This window comes from Hyaena hyaena, unplaced genomic scaffold (assembly GCF_003009895.1).
Source record: "Hyaena hyaena isolate Hyena2069 unplaced genomic scaffold, ASM300989v1 scaffold_334, whole genome shotgun sequence".
NCBI lineage: Eukaryota > Metazoa > Chordata > Mammalia > Carnivora > Hyaenidae > Hyaena > Hyaena hyaena.
In genome coordinates, this window is record NW_024080967.1 from 651,359 (window position 1) to 669,912 (window position 18,554).

General features: G+C 36.2%; 1 protein-coding gene across 2 annotated transcripts in view; it reads right to left on the reverse strand.

The window, feature by feature from the left end:
• PPHLN1 (periphilin 1) overlaps window positions 1-18,004 on the reverse strand; it is a 181,371-nt gene extending 163,367 nt beyond the window's left edge. Inside the window, exon 1 of one of the 2 annotated variants that reach the window (XM_039249340.1) lies at window positions 17,986-18,004. The gene's annotated coding sequence lies outside the window, so the exon portion shown is untranslated. The remainder of the gene's footprint in view (window positions 1-17,985) is intronic. The other variant, XM_039249336.1, reaches the window with a different exon arrangement.
• Between the last annotated feature and the right edge of the window lie 550 nt (window positions 18,005-18,554).

Here is an 18,554-nt window from a genome sequence, read left to right on the forward strand (position 1 = left end):
TGTACATGCATATCGCTATATAAAATACATATATTTTGGGGCGCCTGGGTGGCTTAGTCGGTTAAGCGTCCGACTTTCGCTTGGGTCATGATCTCGCGGTTCGTGGGTTCGAGCCCCGCGTCGGGCTCTGTGCTGACTGCCAGCTCAGAGCCTGGAGCCTGTTTCAGTCTGTGACTCCCTCTCTCTCTGACCTTCCCCTGCTCACGCTGTCTCTCTCTCTCCTAGAAATAAAAATTAAAAATAAATAAAATAAAATACATACATTTCTACCACTTAATTCATAAAGGAGTAAGGGAGGATTTTTCAATCTCCTATAGTAGCCCCTGCCCTCCTCCCTTTTCCCAATATGGCTATGTTAAAAGTTTTGGTTAAACCCACAGTTACTGTTTTTATTTTATGACCATGTAAATATTGCTCACTTCTGAGTCAGTGAGTGTGCTGAGGTTGCTTTTTGTAGAGTTAATAATTGCCTCATTTTTTCACTTATTATCTTTTTATTTATGACTAAATCTTCCTATACCTTCTACAGATGGTTATATCTAATTTTATTAGATATAAATGGGATTATTTCTAATTTTATTAGAGAATTTTATAATTTTCTACTTTGTACATTTTTACATTGTTTGAATGCTTCTTAAAAGAACACCCATTTAGGGGCACCTGGGTGGCTCAGTTGGTTAAGCGTCCGACTTCAGCTCAGGTCATGATCTCACAGTTCGTGGGTTTGAGCCCCATGTTGGCTCTGTGCTGACAGCTAAGAGCCTGGAGCCTGCTTCAGATTCTGTGTCTCCCTCTCTCTGCCCCTTCCCTGCTCACGTTCTGTATCTCTCAAAACTAAATACACATTAAAAAAATTTTTTAAACACCCATTTATTGTTTTAATTACTAAAAACAAAACATTTCCCCTTTGAAAACAATAAAGCCAATGAAAGTGTTAACCACTCACTAGAAAAGAATCTTCTAGGTTTTCAGTGAGGAAACCAGACTAAATAATTGAATGGTGGACTCTACTTTTTGTTCCACCCATTCATTAAATTTAAAAGAAAAAAATAGGGGACAGAGTTTGCAACAAAATATAGGTAAGTTTTTATACTAATACCTTACAACAGAATAGAAAATGAGCTAGTGAATATGTACAAAATAAAAACTAAATGAAAAGTATTCTTTATCATTAGTTACTATTAGAACCAGAACATTTTTTATATAATTAAAAAAAATCAGGGGCGCCTGAGTGGCTGAGTCAGTTAAGCATCTGACTTTGGCTCAGGTCATGATCTCACAGTTCATGGATTCAAGCCCCGTGTCGGGCTCTATGCTGTTAGCTAGCTCAGAGCCTGGAGCCTGCTTTGGATTCTGTATCTCGCTCTCTCTCTGACCCTCCCCTGCTCATGCTGCCCCCACCCCCTCCCTCTCTCTCTCTCAGAAATAAATAAAACATTAAAAAAATTTTTTAAGAAAATCAGTGGTGATGAAGATGACATAATAGTACGTGTAGTATTGTAAACTGGCTAGTTGCTGAAGGGTAATTTAACAATAAGTATTAAATATGTTTGTTTAAACCAGAAATTGTATTCTGTTTTATCCTCAGGTCCTAGTCAGAAATACAGGTATATATGTGTAAAGCTATATGTTATTTAAAATTCAAAACATAATTACCAACAAAAAATAATCAAAGCATGATATATCATCCAAAATGATAGATTATTAGGAAGCATCAAAATGTTTCAGAGTTCCTACTGGTATAGGAGAATTCTGGATATGATGTCAGTTGCAAAGTTATCTGTTATGTATAGATACATATATGCATATGGATGGAAAAAGTTTACTACTAAAGTAGTAATGCATAATAGTTAAAGTATAGTTTCTTCCCATTTGCAACAATGTGGAAGGAACTAGAGTGCATTATGCTGCGTGAAATAAGTCAGAGAAAGACAAATACATGATTCCACTCATGTGGAATTTGAGAAACTTAATATGAACATAGGGGAAGGAAATGAAAATATAAAATAAAAACAGAGGCAAAACGATACTTTTGGGGGTGAAGGGGGACTGGGTTAAATGGGTGACGGGCATTAAGGAGGGCACTTGTTGGGATGAGCACTGGCTGTTAATATGTAAGTGATGAATCACACTGGGTTCTACTCCTGAAGCCAAGACTACACTGTGTATTAACTAAATTGAGAATAAAATATATACATATAGTTTCTTTTGACAGAGATATGTAGGTTCTCATGGCCATGTTGGCTGATGTCCTTGGGCCATTTACTTAACCTGAGTTATTTGAAAAATAAAAAGGTACAAAAAACATAAAAGGACAAGTGTATGATTTTACTTACATGATGAATACTTAGAATAGGCAAATTCATATAGACAGAAAATAGACTAGAGGTTACCAGGGACTGGGAGAGAAAGGGGAAAAGGGACTGTTAGTATTGGGTAGAGTTTTTGTTAGAGATGATGAAGTTTAGGGTATAAATAGTGGTGATGGTTATATAATGTTGTGAATATACCTTTAATGTCCTGAATTGTATGCTTAAAAATGGTTAAAATGGTAAATTTTATCTTATGTATATTTTACCACACAAATGTATAAACATAACTGGTTGAAAATTTTGTGTAAAGAGCAGTTAGGCCCCCAGGAACACCCCCTCGTGGGTCACCCCTTATTCGTGGCAAGCCATGACATCTGCAATATCCTTTCCCTGCTGATGTTCAAACCACTAGCAGATAGGCTCATTCACCGCAGAGGATTGAGGGGTCCTTCCCAGGAGAAAAGATAGACACTGGATATTTGGGGCCCTAAAGAAAAAGTTCACTATTAAAGTCCCGCAGGTTAATATACCCAAGACAGTGGCAGTGCTAGATGCTTCTGTTCAGCTTTTTAGTGTTTCACATTCAAATACGAATAGATAGATTGTCATCAACAAACTTTTGAGGAAAGCTCCAACCCAGTAGTGATCCAAATGACCAGACCAAAAAAAGCTTAGAGGAGCTGAAGCATTCTGATTTTAAAAATTTATCTAGCCCCATGGGTTTCAGAGAAAGGGGCAATGGACCTGTAATAAACTGGGTGATTTCTAATATGAAAGTATTTGCCAATCAGAAAATGCCCATCTTAATAGATGTCTTCTTTCCTTCTGCATTTATAAACTCAATTGCTTTTTTTAATTTTTTTTTTAGTTTTATTTATTTCTGAGAGAGAGACAGGATGACATAAAATCTGAAACAGGCTCCAGGCTCTACGCTGGCAGTCAGCACAGAGCCCGATGCGGGGCTCACACCCACAAACTGTGAGATCATGACCTATGCTGAAGTCGGACGCTTAACCAACTGAGCCACCCAGGCGCCCCACTCAATTGCTTTTTTTAAAAGTTTATTTTATTTTTGAGAGAGAGAGTGAGCATGAGAATATGCACACAAGCATGGAAGGGGCAGAGAGAAAGATTGAGAGAGAGAGAAAGAGAGAATCCCAGTCTCCATGCTGTGAGCTCAGAGCCTGATGCAGGGTTTGAACCCACAATCCTAGGATCATGACAGCCAAAATCAAGAGTAGGACATTCAACCGACTGAGCTACCCAGGTGCTTAACTGCTTTTTTGACTAGATGTCAATTTTATTTTTATTTTGTTTTATTTTATTTTACTTTTATTTTATTTTATTTTATTTTATTTTATTTTTTTAAGAGTCAGGAAAGACAGCACGAGCAGGGGAGGGTCAGAGAGAAGGAGATACAGAATCCGAAGACAGGCTCCAGGCTCTGAGCTAGCTGTCAGCACAGAGCCTGACGCAGGGCTCTGAACCCACAAACCGTGAGGTCATGACCTGAGCCAAAGCTGGATGCTTAACCGACTGAGCCACCCAGGTGCCCATAGATGTCAATTTTAAAACTGCCAATTATAATTGTCAGATTATCACAAAAATCAGGCCACATGTAATAATAAAACCTATATAGGTCCCATACAATTAAATGTTAATTCATTTCCTTATTTTATAAGTGTGTGTATATGTGGTACACAATAGTATCATGAAATATATAAACATTAAAATGTTTAAATAGTAAAACTTTGGCTACCATATATAGAGAAGTACTTAGAAACTTTTCATAGAAGAATATACTGTAGGTTGGTGCCTGGCTGACTCAGTCAGTTGAGTACAACTCTTGATCTCGGAGGCATGAATTCAAGCCTTATATTGGGCGTAGAGATTAATTTTTTTTTTTTTTGAGAGAGAGAGAGCGAGAGCGCATGTGATCAGGGGAGAGAGGCAGAGGAGAGAGAGGGTGAGAGAGAATTTTAAGCTGGTGCGGGGCTTGATCCTACAACCCTAGGATCATGACCTGAGCTGAAATCAAGAGTTGGATGCTCGACCAGCTGAGCCATCCAGGTGTCCCCCCCCCCGCAAAAAAAATTTTTTTTTAAAGATGAATATAGATAGAACAGTAAAGCATGACTTTAAAATGAGAGGAAGGGTCATTGGATCACATAACTGAAATATCTAGCTTAAGAAATGGATGAAGGGGTTAAAAATGTAATTAGAAATCTATTTGTCTCTTACCACTGCTCTCTGCACAAATTTTCCGAAAAGCTTTCTTTATGTTACAGTAAAGATGACTACCAGAATCTCTAAAGCTAGGAATCCTGATAATGAGAACCTTCTTTCCCAATGTTTCCAGCAAAAGTCCCAAAAATAAAACCTCTTAATTGGCCAGACCGGGATCACAGTCCTAATTCCTGAAGATGAGAAGTAAAGTCAGGCCTACCCAACCCACATAGACTGAGGGTATTTCTATGCAATGTGGTACCTATTTTCAGTTTGGAATCAATGTGGAAATTACTTATGCTGTCAAAAGAACTTAAAAGAATACTGAATACTGAAGAAGCTAAGCAGAACACACAGGGGAAATAGAAGTGCAGCAACAAACAGTAAGAAGCCATTTCCCAAAATAAGCAATTTTCACAGACTATTTGCAGAACATATGGAAAGAGTGTAAAGCCTCTTTGGAAAGCAGTTTGATAACCACTGTTCCTCAAAGTAACAACGTAAGCAATTATAGTCAGAGATTGAATCATAAGTCCACAGAATGCATTGAGCCACTGTCAATTATTTTTAAAAATTCCTTTTATAAGATTCAAATTTTAAGAATCCATACCTATTACAGATAGAACAGATTAATAATTTCAGTTAAGATGTGGTATCTAGAATAAGCAGACCAAGAGAAAATAGTTTTTAAAGAACGTAGTCTTAGATTCCTTTCCAGAAGCATTGCATTTCTCATCAGCACATATTTCCAGATACATGGCATTATGTGAAACACATAACCTTTTAAAGAAAATGGTATTGTTTGGTTAAAGGCTTTATGAGTATACTCAAGACAAGTTAAACAAAACAAACTTTTAGCAAATTATCTGGAAGACAATTTGTATCATATATTTAGCACTATGTATTTAGGCATTGTCCTAAAAACTACAAATATAAACTAATTTAATTCCTTTTAGGTAGACATCATTTTCATTGTTATGTAGATAATAGAATTCATACACAGAGAGGTGAGGTAATGTACCAAAGTCATGCAGTCAATAAGCACAGCAAGGATTTAAATCCAGGCAAACTGACTCTGGAATCTATACACTAAATTACTATGCTATGATGCTTCCTTTAATAAGTACTAAAACTATATTACTCCCTTATTAATTAGGAGAAAGTGGATTAAATTCAATGTTACTAACAAATAAATAAGAATTTTCCTTAGAACTATTCTTTCTTAATGATTTTTCCAAGATTGGAAATATTCATTGGAAGAGACAGCAAATTGTAAAGTTAAAGCTTAAAAAATCAAATGCTGTGCCCAAATGCCTTCTTTAAATTTTTAAAATAATCTCCACTTGCAAACCTCATGAGGTCTCCAGTTTAACTGCCCCAAACTGAACTCCTAATCTTCCGAATTAGCTACCTCTAAAGCAGTTCTCATCTCTATTAATGTTGACTCCATTCTTGAGCTCAGGCCAAAAATCTTGAAGTAATCCTTGATACTTCTCTTTTTCTTATACCCAATATCCAGGTTATAAATTGTCAGCTGTGTATTTAACAGAATGATCCTGTTGTCTGAAAATTGTGACAGTTTAACTTCTTTAACAGCACAGGTGTTTTTTTCTTGTCTGATTGCTACAAATATGAGTGGTTAGGACTTACAGTACTATATTAAATAAAAGTGGTGACAGTGGATATCCTTGACTTGTTTGATCTTAGGGGAAAAGCTGTCACTTTTTCACCACTGAGCATGATATTAGTTGTGGGTTTTTCATATATGGCCTTTATTATATTGAGTTATTTTCCCTCTATCCCCATTTTGTTGAGAGTTTTTATCATGAATGGCTGTTAAATCTTGTCAGATGTTTTTTTCTGCATCTGTTGAGATAATCATACGCTTTTCATCCTTTGTTTTATTGATGTGGTGTATGGAATAGATTGATTTGTGAATATTGATATAACCTTGCATCCTGGGAATACATCCCACTGGATCATAATGAATGATCTTTTTAATGTATGTTACGTGGTCTGCTAATATTTTTTTGAGGATTTTTGCATTTATGTTCATCAGGAATATTGGCCTGTAGTTTTCTTTACCTGTGCTGTCTTTGTCTGATTTTTGGTATCAGAGTAATGCTGACCCGGTAGAATGTATTTGGAAGCTTTCTTTCCTCTTCTATTTTTTGAAAAAGCTTGAGAGGAATAGGTATTAACTCTTCTTTAAATGGTAGGGGTGCCTGGGTAGCTCATTTGGTTGAGCTCCTGACTCTTAGTTTCAGCTCAGATCATGATCTTAAAAGTTTGTGCATTCAAGCCCCACATCGGCTCCATCCTAATAGCATGGGGCCTACTTGGGATTCTCTTTATCTGTCCCTCCCCAGGCTTGTGCTCTCTCTCTCTCTCTCAAAATAAATAAAATTTTTAAAGTAAATAAATATTTGATAGAATGCATCTGTGATGCCATCTGGTCCTGGACTTGTTTTGCTTTTTTGATTACCAGTTCAATTTTATTACCTGTAATCAGCCTGTTCAGATTTTCTATTTCTTCCTGGTTCAGTTTTGGAAGACGATATGTTTCTAGGAATTTATCTTTTTCTTACAGGTTGTCCAGTTTGTTGGACAAATATATATTTTTTCATATATTCTTTTATAATCCTTTGCATTTCTGTGGTGTTCATTGTTACTTTGGGTGCTTTCTTTTTTTTTCTTGAGGAGTCCAAGTTTGTAGTTTTGTTTATAGTTTTGTTAATCTTTTCAAAGAATCAGCTCCTAGTCTCATTGATTTTTTCTGTTTTTTTTTGTGTGTGTTTTTTTTGTTTTTTTTTTAGTCTCTATGGTATTGATTTCTGCTCTGATTTTTATTATTTCCTTTCTTCTACTCACCTTGGGTTTTGTTTGTTCTTCTTTTTCTAGTTCCTTCAGAAGTGAGGTTAGATTGTTCTTTTGGGATTTTTTTCTTGTTTCTTTGGTATGTTTGTATTGCTATGTACTTCCTTCTCAGAACTGCTTTCTCCGTGTCGTAGAGATTTTGGAACACTGTGTTTCCATTTTTATTTTTCTCCATGTATTTTCTGATTTCTTCTTTGATTGCATCATTGACCCACTGGTTGTTTAGTATCATGTTTAGTATCCAGGTGTTTGTGTTTTCTTCATTTTTTTTTCATGTGATTTATTTCTAATTTCATACTGTTATGGTCAGAAAAGTTATAAGGTATGATTTCAGTCTTCTTACATTTGCTGAGGCTTGTCTTATGGCCTAATATGTGATCTATTCTGGAGATGTACACTTGATAAGAATGCGTATTCTGTTGTTTTTAGATGTACTGTTCTGTATATACCTGTTATGTTCATCAGGTCCAATGTGTCATTCAAAGACATTGTTTCCTTATTGGTTTTCTGTCTGGATAATCTATCCATTGATATAAGTGGAGCATTAAAGTACTCTACTGTTATTGTATTACCATCAGTTTTCACTTTATGTCCATTAATATTTGCTTTAGGTATTTAGGTGCTCCAGTGTCAGATACGTAGATGTTTATAATTGTTATGGCATCGTACTGGATTGGTCCCTTTATCATTATAATGCCCTTCTTTGTCTCTTGTTACAGTCTTTGTTTTAAAGTCTATTTTGTCTAATACAAGCATTGCTACCTTGGTTTTTTTTTTTCAATTCATTTGCATGAATGTTTTTCTGTCCCTTCACTTTTGGTCTGTATGCATCTGTAGGTCTCAGGTGAGTCTCTTGTAGGCAGCACATAGCTAGGTCTTGGTTTTTTATTTTTTACACATTCCATCCCCTTCTGTCCACCACCCCCCTGCCCCCATCTCTTTGGATTGGAGTATTTATGCCATTTGCATTTTTTTTAAGTTAGTTTATTTTGAGAGAGAGAGAGCATATGAACAAACGGGGAAGGGGCAGAGAGAGAGGAAGAGAGAATCCCAAGCCAACTCCATGCTGTCAGTGCAGAGGCCGATGCAGAGCTTGAACTGACAAACCTTGAGATCATGACCTGCTCTGAAATCAAGAGTCAGAGGCTCAATCAACTTAGCCACCCAGGCACCTGTAGGCCATTTGCATTTAAAGTAATTATTGACAGATGTATACTTATTGCCAGTTTTAAATTGTATTTTCTGGTTGTTTTAGTTCTTCTTTGTTCATTTATGCTCTTGCTCTCTTTTTTTGTGATCGATAAGTATCTATACTGTTTTGTTTTGGCTTTCTTTCTCTTTCTCTTTTGTGTATCCATCATAGATTTTAGGTTTGTGATTACCATGGGATTCATATATAACATCCTAAGTAAATACCAGTTTGCAGATGACATGGTACAATACATAGAAAATCCTAGACTCCATCAAAAAACTACTAGAAGCAATAAACAAATTCACTAAAGAGGTAGGATACAAAATCAGAAATCAGGAGGATTTCTGTACACTAACAGCAAGATTGCCAAAAGGAGAAATTTTAAAAACAACACCATTTACAATAGCACCAAAAATAATAAATACCTAGGAATAAACTTAACCAAGGAATGAAGGAAAACACCGATAAAAGAAACTGAAAATGACACAAATGGAAAGATGTTCCATACCCATGGATTGGAAGAATATTGATAAAATGTTCATATTACCCAAAGCAATCTACAGATTCAATGCAATCCCTATCAAACTACCAATGGCATTTTCTACAGAACTAGAACAAATAATCCTAAAATTTGTATGGACTACAAAAGATCCTGAGTAGCCAAAGAAATTTTGGGGAAAAAGAACAAAGCTGAGGGTATAACAATTCCAGATTTCAAGGTATACTGCAAAGCAGTAGTAATCAAAACAGTATGGTACTGGCACAAAAATAGACACATAGATCAATGGAACACAATGGAAATCCAGAAACAAACCCACATTTATATGGTCAATGAATCGATGACAAAGGAGGCAAGAGTATACAATGAGTAAAAGACAGTTTTTTCAAAAAATGGTGCTGGAAAAACTGGATAGCTACATGCAAAAGAATGAAACTGGCCTACTAACACCATACACAAAAATAAACTCAAAATGGATTGAAGAATTAAATGTGAGACCTGAAACCATAGAAATCCTAGAAGAGGCAGTAATTTCTCTGACATCAACTATAGCAACATTTTTCTAGATATGTCTCCTAAGGCTAGGGAAACAAAACCAAAAGTAAACTATTCGGGAATATATCAAAATAAAAAAAATTGTACAATGAAAGAAACCATTAACAAACGAAAGACAACTTACTGAACAGAAGATATTTGCAAATGATATATCCAAAAAAGCGTTAATATCCAAAATATATAAAGAATGTATACAGCTCAACACCAAAAACAAACACTCCAATTAAAAAGTGGGCAGAGGGCCTGAACAGATATACAGATAGCCAACAGACACATGAAAATATGCTCAACATCACTCATCAGAGAAATACAAATCAAAACCACAATGAGATATAACCGCATACCTGTTAAAATGTCTAAAATCAAAAACACAAGAAACAGTAAGTGTTGACAAGGATGTGGAAAAAAAGGAACCCTTGTGTACTGTTGGTTGGAATGTAAATTGGTATAGCCACTGTGGAAAACAGTATGAACATTCCTCAAAAAATTAAAGATGGAGAGAAATACCATGGGGCAGCTAGCTGGCTCAGTTGGTAGAGTGTGCAACTCTTGATCTCAGGGTCATGAGTTTGAGCCCCATGTTGGGGGAGAGTTTACTTAAAAAAAATTTTTTTTAATAAATAAAAATAAACTAGAAATACCATATGATCCAATAACTCCACTACTGGGTATCTACCCCAGGAAAACACAAACCCTAACTCACAAAGATATATGGACCCCTGTTTACTGAAGCATTATTTACAATAGCCAAGACAAGACAATAACATAAGTGCTCCTCTATAGACAAATAGATAAGGAAAGTATGATGTATATATACACAGTCATAAAAATGGATGAGATTATGGCCATCTGAGACAACATGGATGGACTCAGAGGATATTATGCTAAGTGACATAAGTCAGGCTGAGAAAGGAAATACCTATTGACTCAGAATCTAAAAAAAAAAAAAAAAGAGTAAACAAAACGAATCAGAACTATAAATCCAGAGAACAAACCAATGTTTGCCAGAGGAGTGGGGTGAGGGGGTGCGGAGTTGGACAAAATGAGTGAAAGGGAGAGGGAGATATAGGCCTTCAGTTATGGAATGAATCAATTATGGGAATAAGAAACACAGCATAAGGAATACAGTGACACTGTAATAGTAATGTAACGGGACAGACAGTAGCTATACTTGTGAACACAACATAATGTATAAACTTGTCAAACCACTGTTGTATACCTGAAACTAATGTAACAACTAATGTAATGAAACTAATGTAATATTGTGTGTCAACTATCCAAACAAACAAACACAGAATAATCCTTTTTAAACTAAGCCAGATGTAACCCTCCACTCAAGAGTCTCCCTGCCCTATGGGGTGCCTGGGTGGCTCAATTGGTTGAGCATCCAACTTGGGCTCAGGTCATGATCTTGCAGTTTGTTAGTTCTAGCCCCACGTCAGGCTCTGTGCTGACAGCTTGCAGCCTGGAGCCTACTTCAGATTCTGTGTCTCCCTCTGTCTCTGCCCCTCACCTGTTCATGCTCTGTCTCTCTCTGCGTCTCAAAAATAAACATTTTAAAAATATTTTAAAGAAGTCTCCCTGCCTTTTTATCTTCTACCGAACAAAAGCTAAAACTCCTGCAATCTATCTCCCTCTCTTTATCACTTACAGTTCACATTCAGGGTTACTCTGCTGTGGCCACACTGGTCTCATTACTGGTCTCTCAAACTCACCAGGCAGGCAGGAAGTCACCCGCTTCAGAACCTTTACAATAGCTGCTCTGTCAGCTTGACCATTCTTTCTCCTGACTGCTTTAGGACATGCTCCCTCATCTATTCCAAGATTTTACTTAAATGTCACCTGATCTGTGTCATTTATCATCTTCTAATAACCTATATAATTTACTTATTTATCTATCTCCCCTACTAGAATGTAAGCCCATGAGGTCATGGATTTGTTTTGCTTATTGCCAAATCCCCAAAGCCTAGGACAGGGCCAGATGTGTTTATCAAGTAGGAATGCAATAAACTCTCCTTAATTAAATGAATAAAAAATTAACAGTAGTGGAAACATAAGAATGATGGCTTAAAAACACAAACTTTGGAACCAAATAGCTTTGGTTTACCATCTGGTTGTGTGACTTTGTTGTGTGACTTTAATCAAATTATATACCAGATCTGAACCTCAGGCTTTTAATCTGTAAAGTGGGAGAGGTGATTATCACCCAACTCCTATGAATACTATAAGGATTAATTTATGTAATCCATGTAAATGTTAGCTAATTTAGAGGTAGTATAAGTCATCAGGTAAAGTTGTAAATAGGCCTTTGTGGCAAATGGAAATTTTTTAATAATAAATGAAAGCTAGAAATGAATAGACATGCCTGTTGTTTTGGGATAGGATCTAAGAAGTTATTGATACTAACCCTCAGTGCATTAAATAATGTTTCTTATTGATGCTTCTAGCCCTTCTGGTTTGCCCTTTGTAGCCAATCAAGTTGGTTTCTTGCCTATATCCATTTCTCCACTTCCTCTTATGGTTTCAATACTTGAGTTGTTGATAGTATTGAAGTATCTTTCTTTTGTGGAAAAATTTACTACATTAATTTACTAAAAAGTGTCTCCCCAAAAATCTTTTTCAACACTTACACAAACTTTAGGCAGCCATGAACTCCAGGGAAAAGTAGCCCAATCCCTGGCTCTAGGAGGCAGATTGCAACTGGGCTGAGCCAACCATAAAAATCTCATTCTTCTTGCCAGTAATTGGTTAAAAATGGACACATGATACAATTCTAGCTAAGTGAAGGAAGTGTGTTAGAAAGTTCCTTGCACAGTGGTGGTTTTTCTTATTTCTCTAAGTGCTTCTTCTCTGGATTGATGTCTGGAACTGTTGAAACCATATAAGAACTTGGATGGCGCCAGCCATTACTTGAAGTTGATAGTCAATTTTACGTCATTAAACATTCACCTCACTAAATACGTCTGCCTCCTAGGCATGTAGTAGGATTGCAATTCCTACGCTACTTGTGAATGGGTGGGGAAAGTGACCAGTACTCATTAGTAACTTGTGAGCAGAGCAGAGATGATGGGTGTTATTTCTGAACCAGAGCATTTAATTGTTGAGCAAGATAGTCTTAAGTTCCCTTTTTTCTTCTGGCATAGTATTAGCAATGTTCACGATGTTTCCCTGAGTCCTTAAGTAACTACAATGAAGAAAGCCTCGCAACTACCTTGGATATATCTATTTTCAACATAGCAAACAGAAAGATCTCTGACTCCATATTCACCATTCTCTGAGCCTCAGTGTCTCTATTTAGGAAAGAGATAATAAATACATAACTTTTTAGTTTCATAGAGAGACAACTAATATAAAGAACTTAACAAAGAGTCTAACACATAGTTGATACTCCATAAATTATAGCAATTATTAAAATGTTATCATTTTGCTATGTACTAGGATGTATATTTATTGCAATAAGAATAACATCACAGCTTTTTAAGTTTATCATGAATATTAAAATGAAATTTCTCTATCTGTGTGAGGTAATTTGTTCAAATACATCTATATCCATCATTTAAATTTTCATCAGGATGATCATGAGCAAACTGAAATCAGTATTGGTAAGAACATGGAGAAATAAGAACCCTCATACACGGTTGATGAGAATGTAAAATGATTCAGCCACTTTGAAAAACAGTCTGGCAGCTCATCAAACAACTAAACATAGAGTTACCACTAATCGCTATGACATAGCGATTCCACTCTTAAATATATATATACCCAAAGGAAATCAAAACATATGTGCACAGAAATGTGTACATTAATGTGTACTGCAGCATTATTTATAATAGCCAAATGTGCATCAATGGCTGAATAGAGAAACAAAATGTATACTCATAAAGTGGAATACTATTCATGCATAAAAAGGATGAAGTACTGATACATGCTACAATACGAATGAATCGGGAAACATTATGCTAAGTTAAAAAAAAAAAAGCCAGCCACAAAAGACTGCTATGATATTATTACATTCACGTTGAAGTCCAGTATAGGGAAATCTATTATAGAGGCAGAAAGTAGATAAGTGATTGTTTAGGGCTTGGGTGGGAAAGGAAAAGACATGAGAGATGATAGCTCTCATAATGGGTACAGGGTTTCTTTTTGAGGTGACAAAAAATGTTATAAAGTTGACTATGTTGACTCCACCTATTTCTGAATATATGAAAACCAATGAATTACATTCAAGAATGGGTGAATTTTATGTCATGTGAATCATTTGTCAATAAATTTGTTTAAAAAATATTAAAGGAGTTTCTTCAGGCTGAAAGGAAATAATACCAGATTGTATCTTGAATCCATACAAACTAATAAAGAACATCACTAAAGTTATTATTTAGGTAATAATTTTAAAAAAAACAGTATAAATCTCTGTCTCTCTTTCTTCATCTCAAATGATTTAAAAACAAATGCATGAAACAGTTATTATAAAACTGTGTTGTTGAATTTATAACATACAAAGATGGTAACTCAAATCTACAGGAAGAAATGAAGTACCAGAAAGGTAAATTTTCAATTAAAAAAAAGACTATAAATATGTTTTTCCTTTCTTCTTTTAACTTCATTAAAAACCATACCATTGTATAAGCAATAATTATAACACTGTACCCTGGATTTACAATATAGAGGTATAATATCTATGACAATAATAGCACAAATATCAGAGCAAAGCTACTATACTTTACTGGAACTAAGTGAGCACTAATCTAAAATTGGCTGTGATAAATTAAGATGCATATTGTAATCTCTAAATCTACCACTTAAAATATGATTTTTTATAAAAAGCAAAAAGTCACCAAAGGAATTAAAGTGGTATACTAGAAAAGACCCATTTTATATAAACAAAGGCAGTAAAGGAAGAACAGAGGAATGAAAAAATACATAAGTATATAGAAAACAAATAGCAAGTTGGCAGATATAATTCCAACCAAATTGATAATAATATGAAATGTGAATGGATTAAACACTGCAATCAAATTTCAGAGATTGTCAGACTGGATAAAAAACAAGATCCAACTCAATACTGTCTACAAGAGACAAACCTTAAATTCAAAGACACAAATACATTGAAAGTAAAAAAAATGAAAAAGATATACAACTGGTAACCAAAAGAGAGTGAAAATGACTATACTAATACTAGATAAAATGGACTTTGGGATAAAAATTACTAGACACAGGGGCAGTTGGGAGACTCAGTCGGTTAAGCATCCAACTTTGGCTCAGGTCATGATCTCACAGTTCATGGTTTCAAGCCTTGTATCAGGTTTTGTGCTGACAGCTTGGAGCCTGCTTCAGATTCTGTCTCCTTCTCTCTGCCCCTCCCTGCTAGTGCTCTGTCTCTCTCTCAAAAATAAATAAACATTAAGAAAAATTTTTTAAAAGTTACTATACACAAAGAGGGACATTTTATAATGATAAAAGGGCCAATTTGTTAGGAAGATAAAACAATTGTAAACATACATATACCTAACAACAGAGCCCATAAAACATAAAGCAAAATCTGACAGAATTGAAGGAAGGAACAGACAATTCAACAATAACATTGGATATTTCAATAACTCACTCTCAAAAATGATAGTACAACTAGACAAAATAATCAGCAAGGATATAGAAGAGTCAATGCTATCATCCAAGTTGACCTCACTGATATAGAAAACTCCATACAAAATTAGCACAATATACAATTTTTACAAGTGCACATGCATCATTCTTCCAGATAAACAGAATGTTAGGCCATAAAACAAGTACCCGTGAATTTAAAAAGTTAGAAATCATGCAAAGTATATTCTTCAACCATAATGATATTAATTTAGAAATCAACAACAGAAGGAAACTTGAAAAGTCCACAAAAATTTGGAAATTAAACAATACACTTCTACATAACCCATGGATCAAAGAAGAAATCAAGGAAATTGAAAAAAAGTGAACTTGAATTATAATAAGAAAGCATTTCAAAATTTATGGGACTGGGGGAGGCCTGAGTGGCTCAGTCGATTAAGCATCTGACTCTTGATTTCAGCATTTCAGCTCAGGTTCACGAGTTGGAGCCCTGCATTGGGCTCCGTGCGACACTGCAGAGCCTGCTTGGGAGTCTCTCTCTCTCCCTCCCTCTCTCTCTCTCTGCCCCTCTTGTACACGTGCTCTCTTTCTCTCTTTCTCTCAAAATAATTAAAATAAACTTAAAAAAAATTATGGAACATGTCTAAATCAGTCTTTAGAGGCAACTATTTACAGATTTAAATACCAATATTAGAAAATATAAAAGATGTCAAATGAACAATCTAGGCTTACATTCAAGAAAACAGAGAAGAGAAAACTACACCTAAAGAAAGCAGAGAAAAAGAAAGAATAAACACCAAAATGGAAACCAATGAAATAGAAAACAGAGTAGAAAAAAATCAATGAAATCATACTTTGGTTCTTTGAAAAATTTAACAAAATTGAGAAACCTTTAGAGATACCAAATTACCAAAATCAGGAATGAAATAGAGGTCAACTCTACTGATCTTACAGAAACTAAAAGGATTGTTGGGGAATACTGTGAACAACTTTATACCAACAAATTAGAGAAATTTGATGAAATGGACAAATTTCTTAAAATACATTTACCAAAACTACTCAGGAAGAAATAGAAAATACAAATAGTCTAAGTATTCATTTTCTATTGCTTCTAAAATAATATGTCAAATTTAGTAGCTTAAAACAACAGGAATTTATTATTTTACAGTTCTGTAGGTTAGAAGTTCAACTCTCTGCTGTCCAATTCAGTAGACTAAAATCAAGGTGTCAGCAGAACTGTATTCCTGTCTGGAGGCTCTAGGAGGCAATCTGTTTGATTTTTCCAACTTCTAAAGAACACCTGCATTTCTCATCTCATGGGCACCATTCTTCATCTTCAGAGTCAGTAATGGCAGGTCAAGTGCTTTGCACATCAAATTATTCTGACTCTTTTTCTCCCTCTTTCACTTTTAAGAACACTTGTGACTATACTGGGCTCAGCTGGAAAATACAGAATATTCTCTCCATCTCAAGTTCCTCACCTTAATTACATTTGAAAAATCTCTTGCCTTGTAAAGTAATGTAGTCATAGGTGCAGGGGATTAGGACATTGATATCTTTGAGGGGTGCCATCATCTGCCTACTACATCCTATAACAAGAAATGGAATTTGTATTTTAAAATCTTCCCATAAATAAAATCTCAGGCCCATCTAGCTTCACTTGTGAATTCTTTCAAATATTTAAGAAAACATAATACCAATCCTCTGCAAACTCTTCCAGAAAATGGAGGAGGGAATACTTCTACATTCATTGTATAAGGCCAGTATTAAATCAATATCAAAGGGAAACAAAGACATCACAAGAAAACTACAGACCAATATCCTTTATGAATATGGACACAAAAATCCTCAGCAAAATACTACCAAACAAAATCCAGTAATATAAAAAAGATTTTATACTGGACTTCCAGGGAAGACGGCAGAGTAGGAAGACCCTAAACTTATTTCATCCAATGGATATACCTAGATAGCACCCACATCAGTGTAAATACCCCCCCCCCCCACACACACAAATGATCCAAAGACTGGCAGAACAGACTATCCACAGCTAAATGTAGAAAAAGTGGCCACACCAGAAAAGGTAGGAAAAGTGGAGACATGGTTGAGAACCAAACTGACCCCAGAGACTCTGCCCAGGAGAGAGGGACACGGCAGGAATGGCAGGAACAGAGAAGGGAGAGGAGCACACTCACCAGATGCTCCAGGCAAATCCCCATAACATTTGGCTTTGAAAACCAGAAAAGCTTAACTTTGGGAGTTCTTACAATCAGTGGGGCTTAACACCTGGAATTTTAAAATCAGTTGCTGAGCTCTGGGACAGTCAGAGGGTGAAAGAAAACTGAGTCTCTGCCCTCAAAGAGACAGTATAACCAACAACCCCACTGAGATACCACATAGAAGCAACAGCTTGAAAGACACATGGAGTATACGGGAAGATTTATTTGCTGATCTCAAAATATGTGCTGAGAAGGCAGGGAACTTTAGGGGACTTCACCAAAAAGAAAAGAGCTGGTGGGCACTACTTCCCTCCCCTCCCCCCCAACCTGGAAACAGACACCTGTGGGAAACAACATGAATGCTCTCCAACCAGCTTGCTAACAACGCCCACACCATTTCCAATCTGCTCTGCAGGAGTCCATCCAAAGCAGCTCCAGATCCTCCCTAACAGCAGACCATAGCACACCTTGCTAACATCACACACCCAGCCCCATACTCTGTGGACTTACCCCCTCCAACATGTCTCAGCAAGAGTCCATCCAAAGTGGCACCATGCAGGTAGCCCGTACAAAGGCCAACACCTCTCCAAAGTGACTCCTGCCCTGGAGAGAGGGGAAGATAACCACACACATCAGTCTAACTTCAGCCCCAGCTGGAGGCAGGCAGCTGGTCTGATTGTAGGTCCCACCGCGCCAACTAAAGCATCTCAGGAGACAACACAGGGAGAGCACCCTGCAATTCAGTGTGACAACTCTGGACACAGGGACCAAACTGTGTCCTTAACAGGCAAAGAAAGCCATTGCAGACAACTGGACTGATGGCAAATGCTGCTTAGCCACAAAATACGGCACACATAACACACATAGGAGACACCCCTGAAGTGCCATGTCCTGATGAACAAGGGACATTGTACTGCAGGGCACTACAGGACCCCTTCTTCATAAAGCCACTACTTTCAAAAGCAGAAGACATAGCTAACTTCTTTAACAGAGAAACAGACACAGAGAGTTAAACAAAATGAGGAGACAGAAGAATAAACCCCAAATGAAAGAACAGCAAGAGAGCTAAATGTAATGGA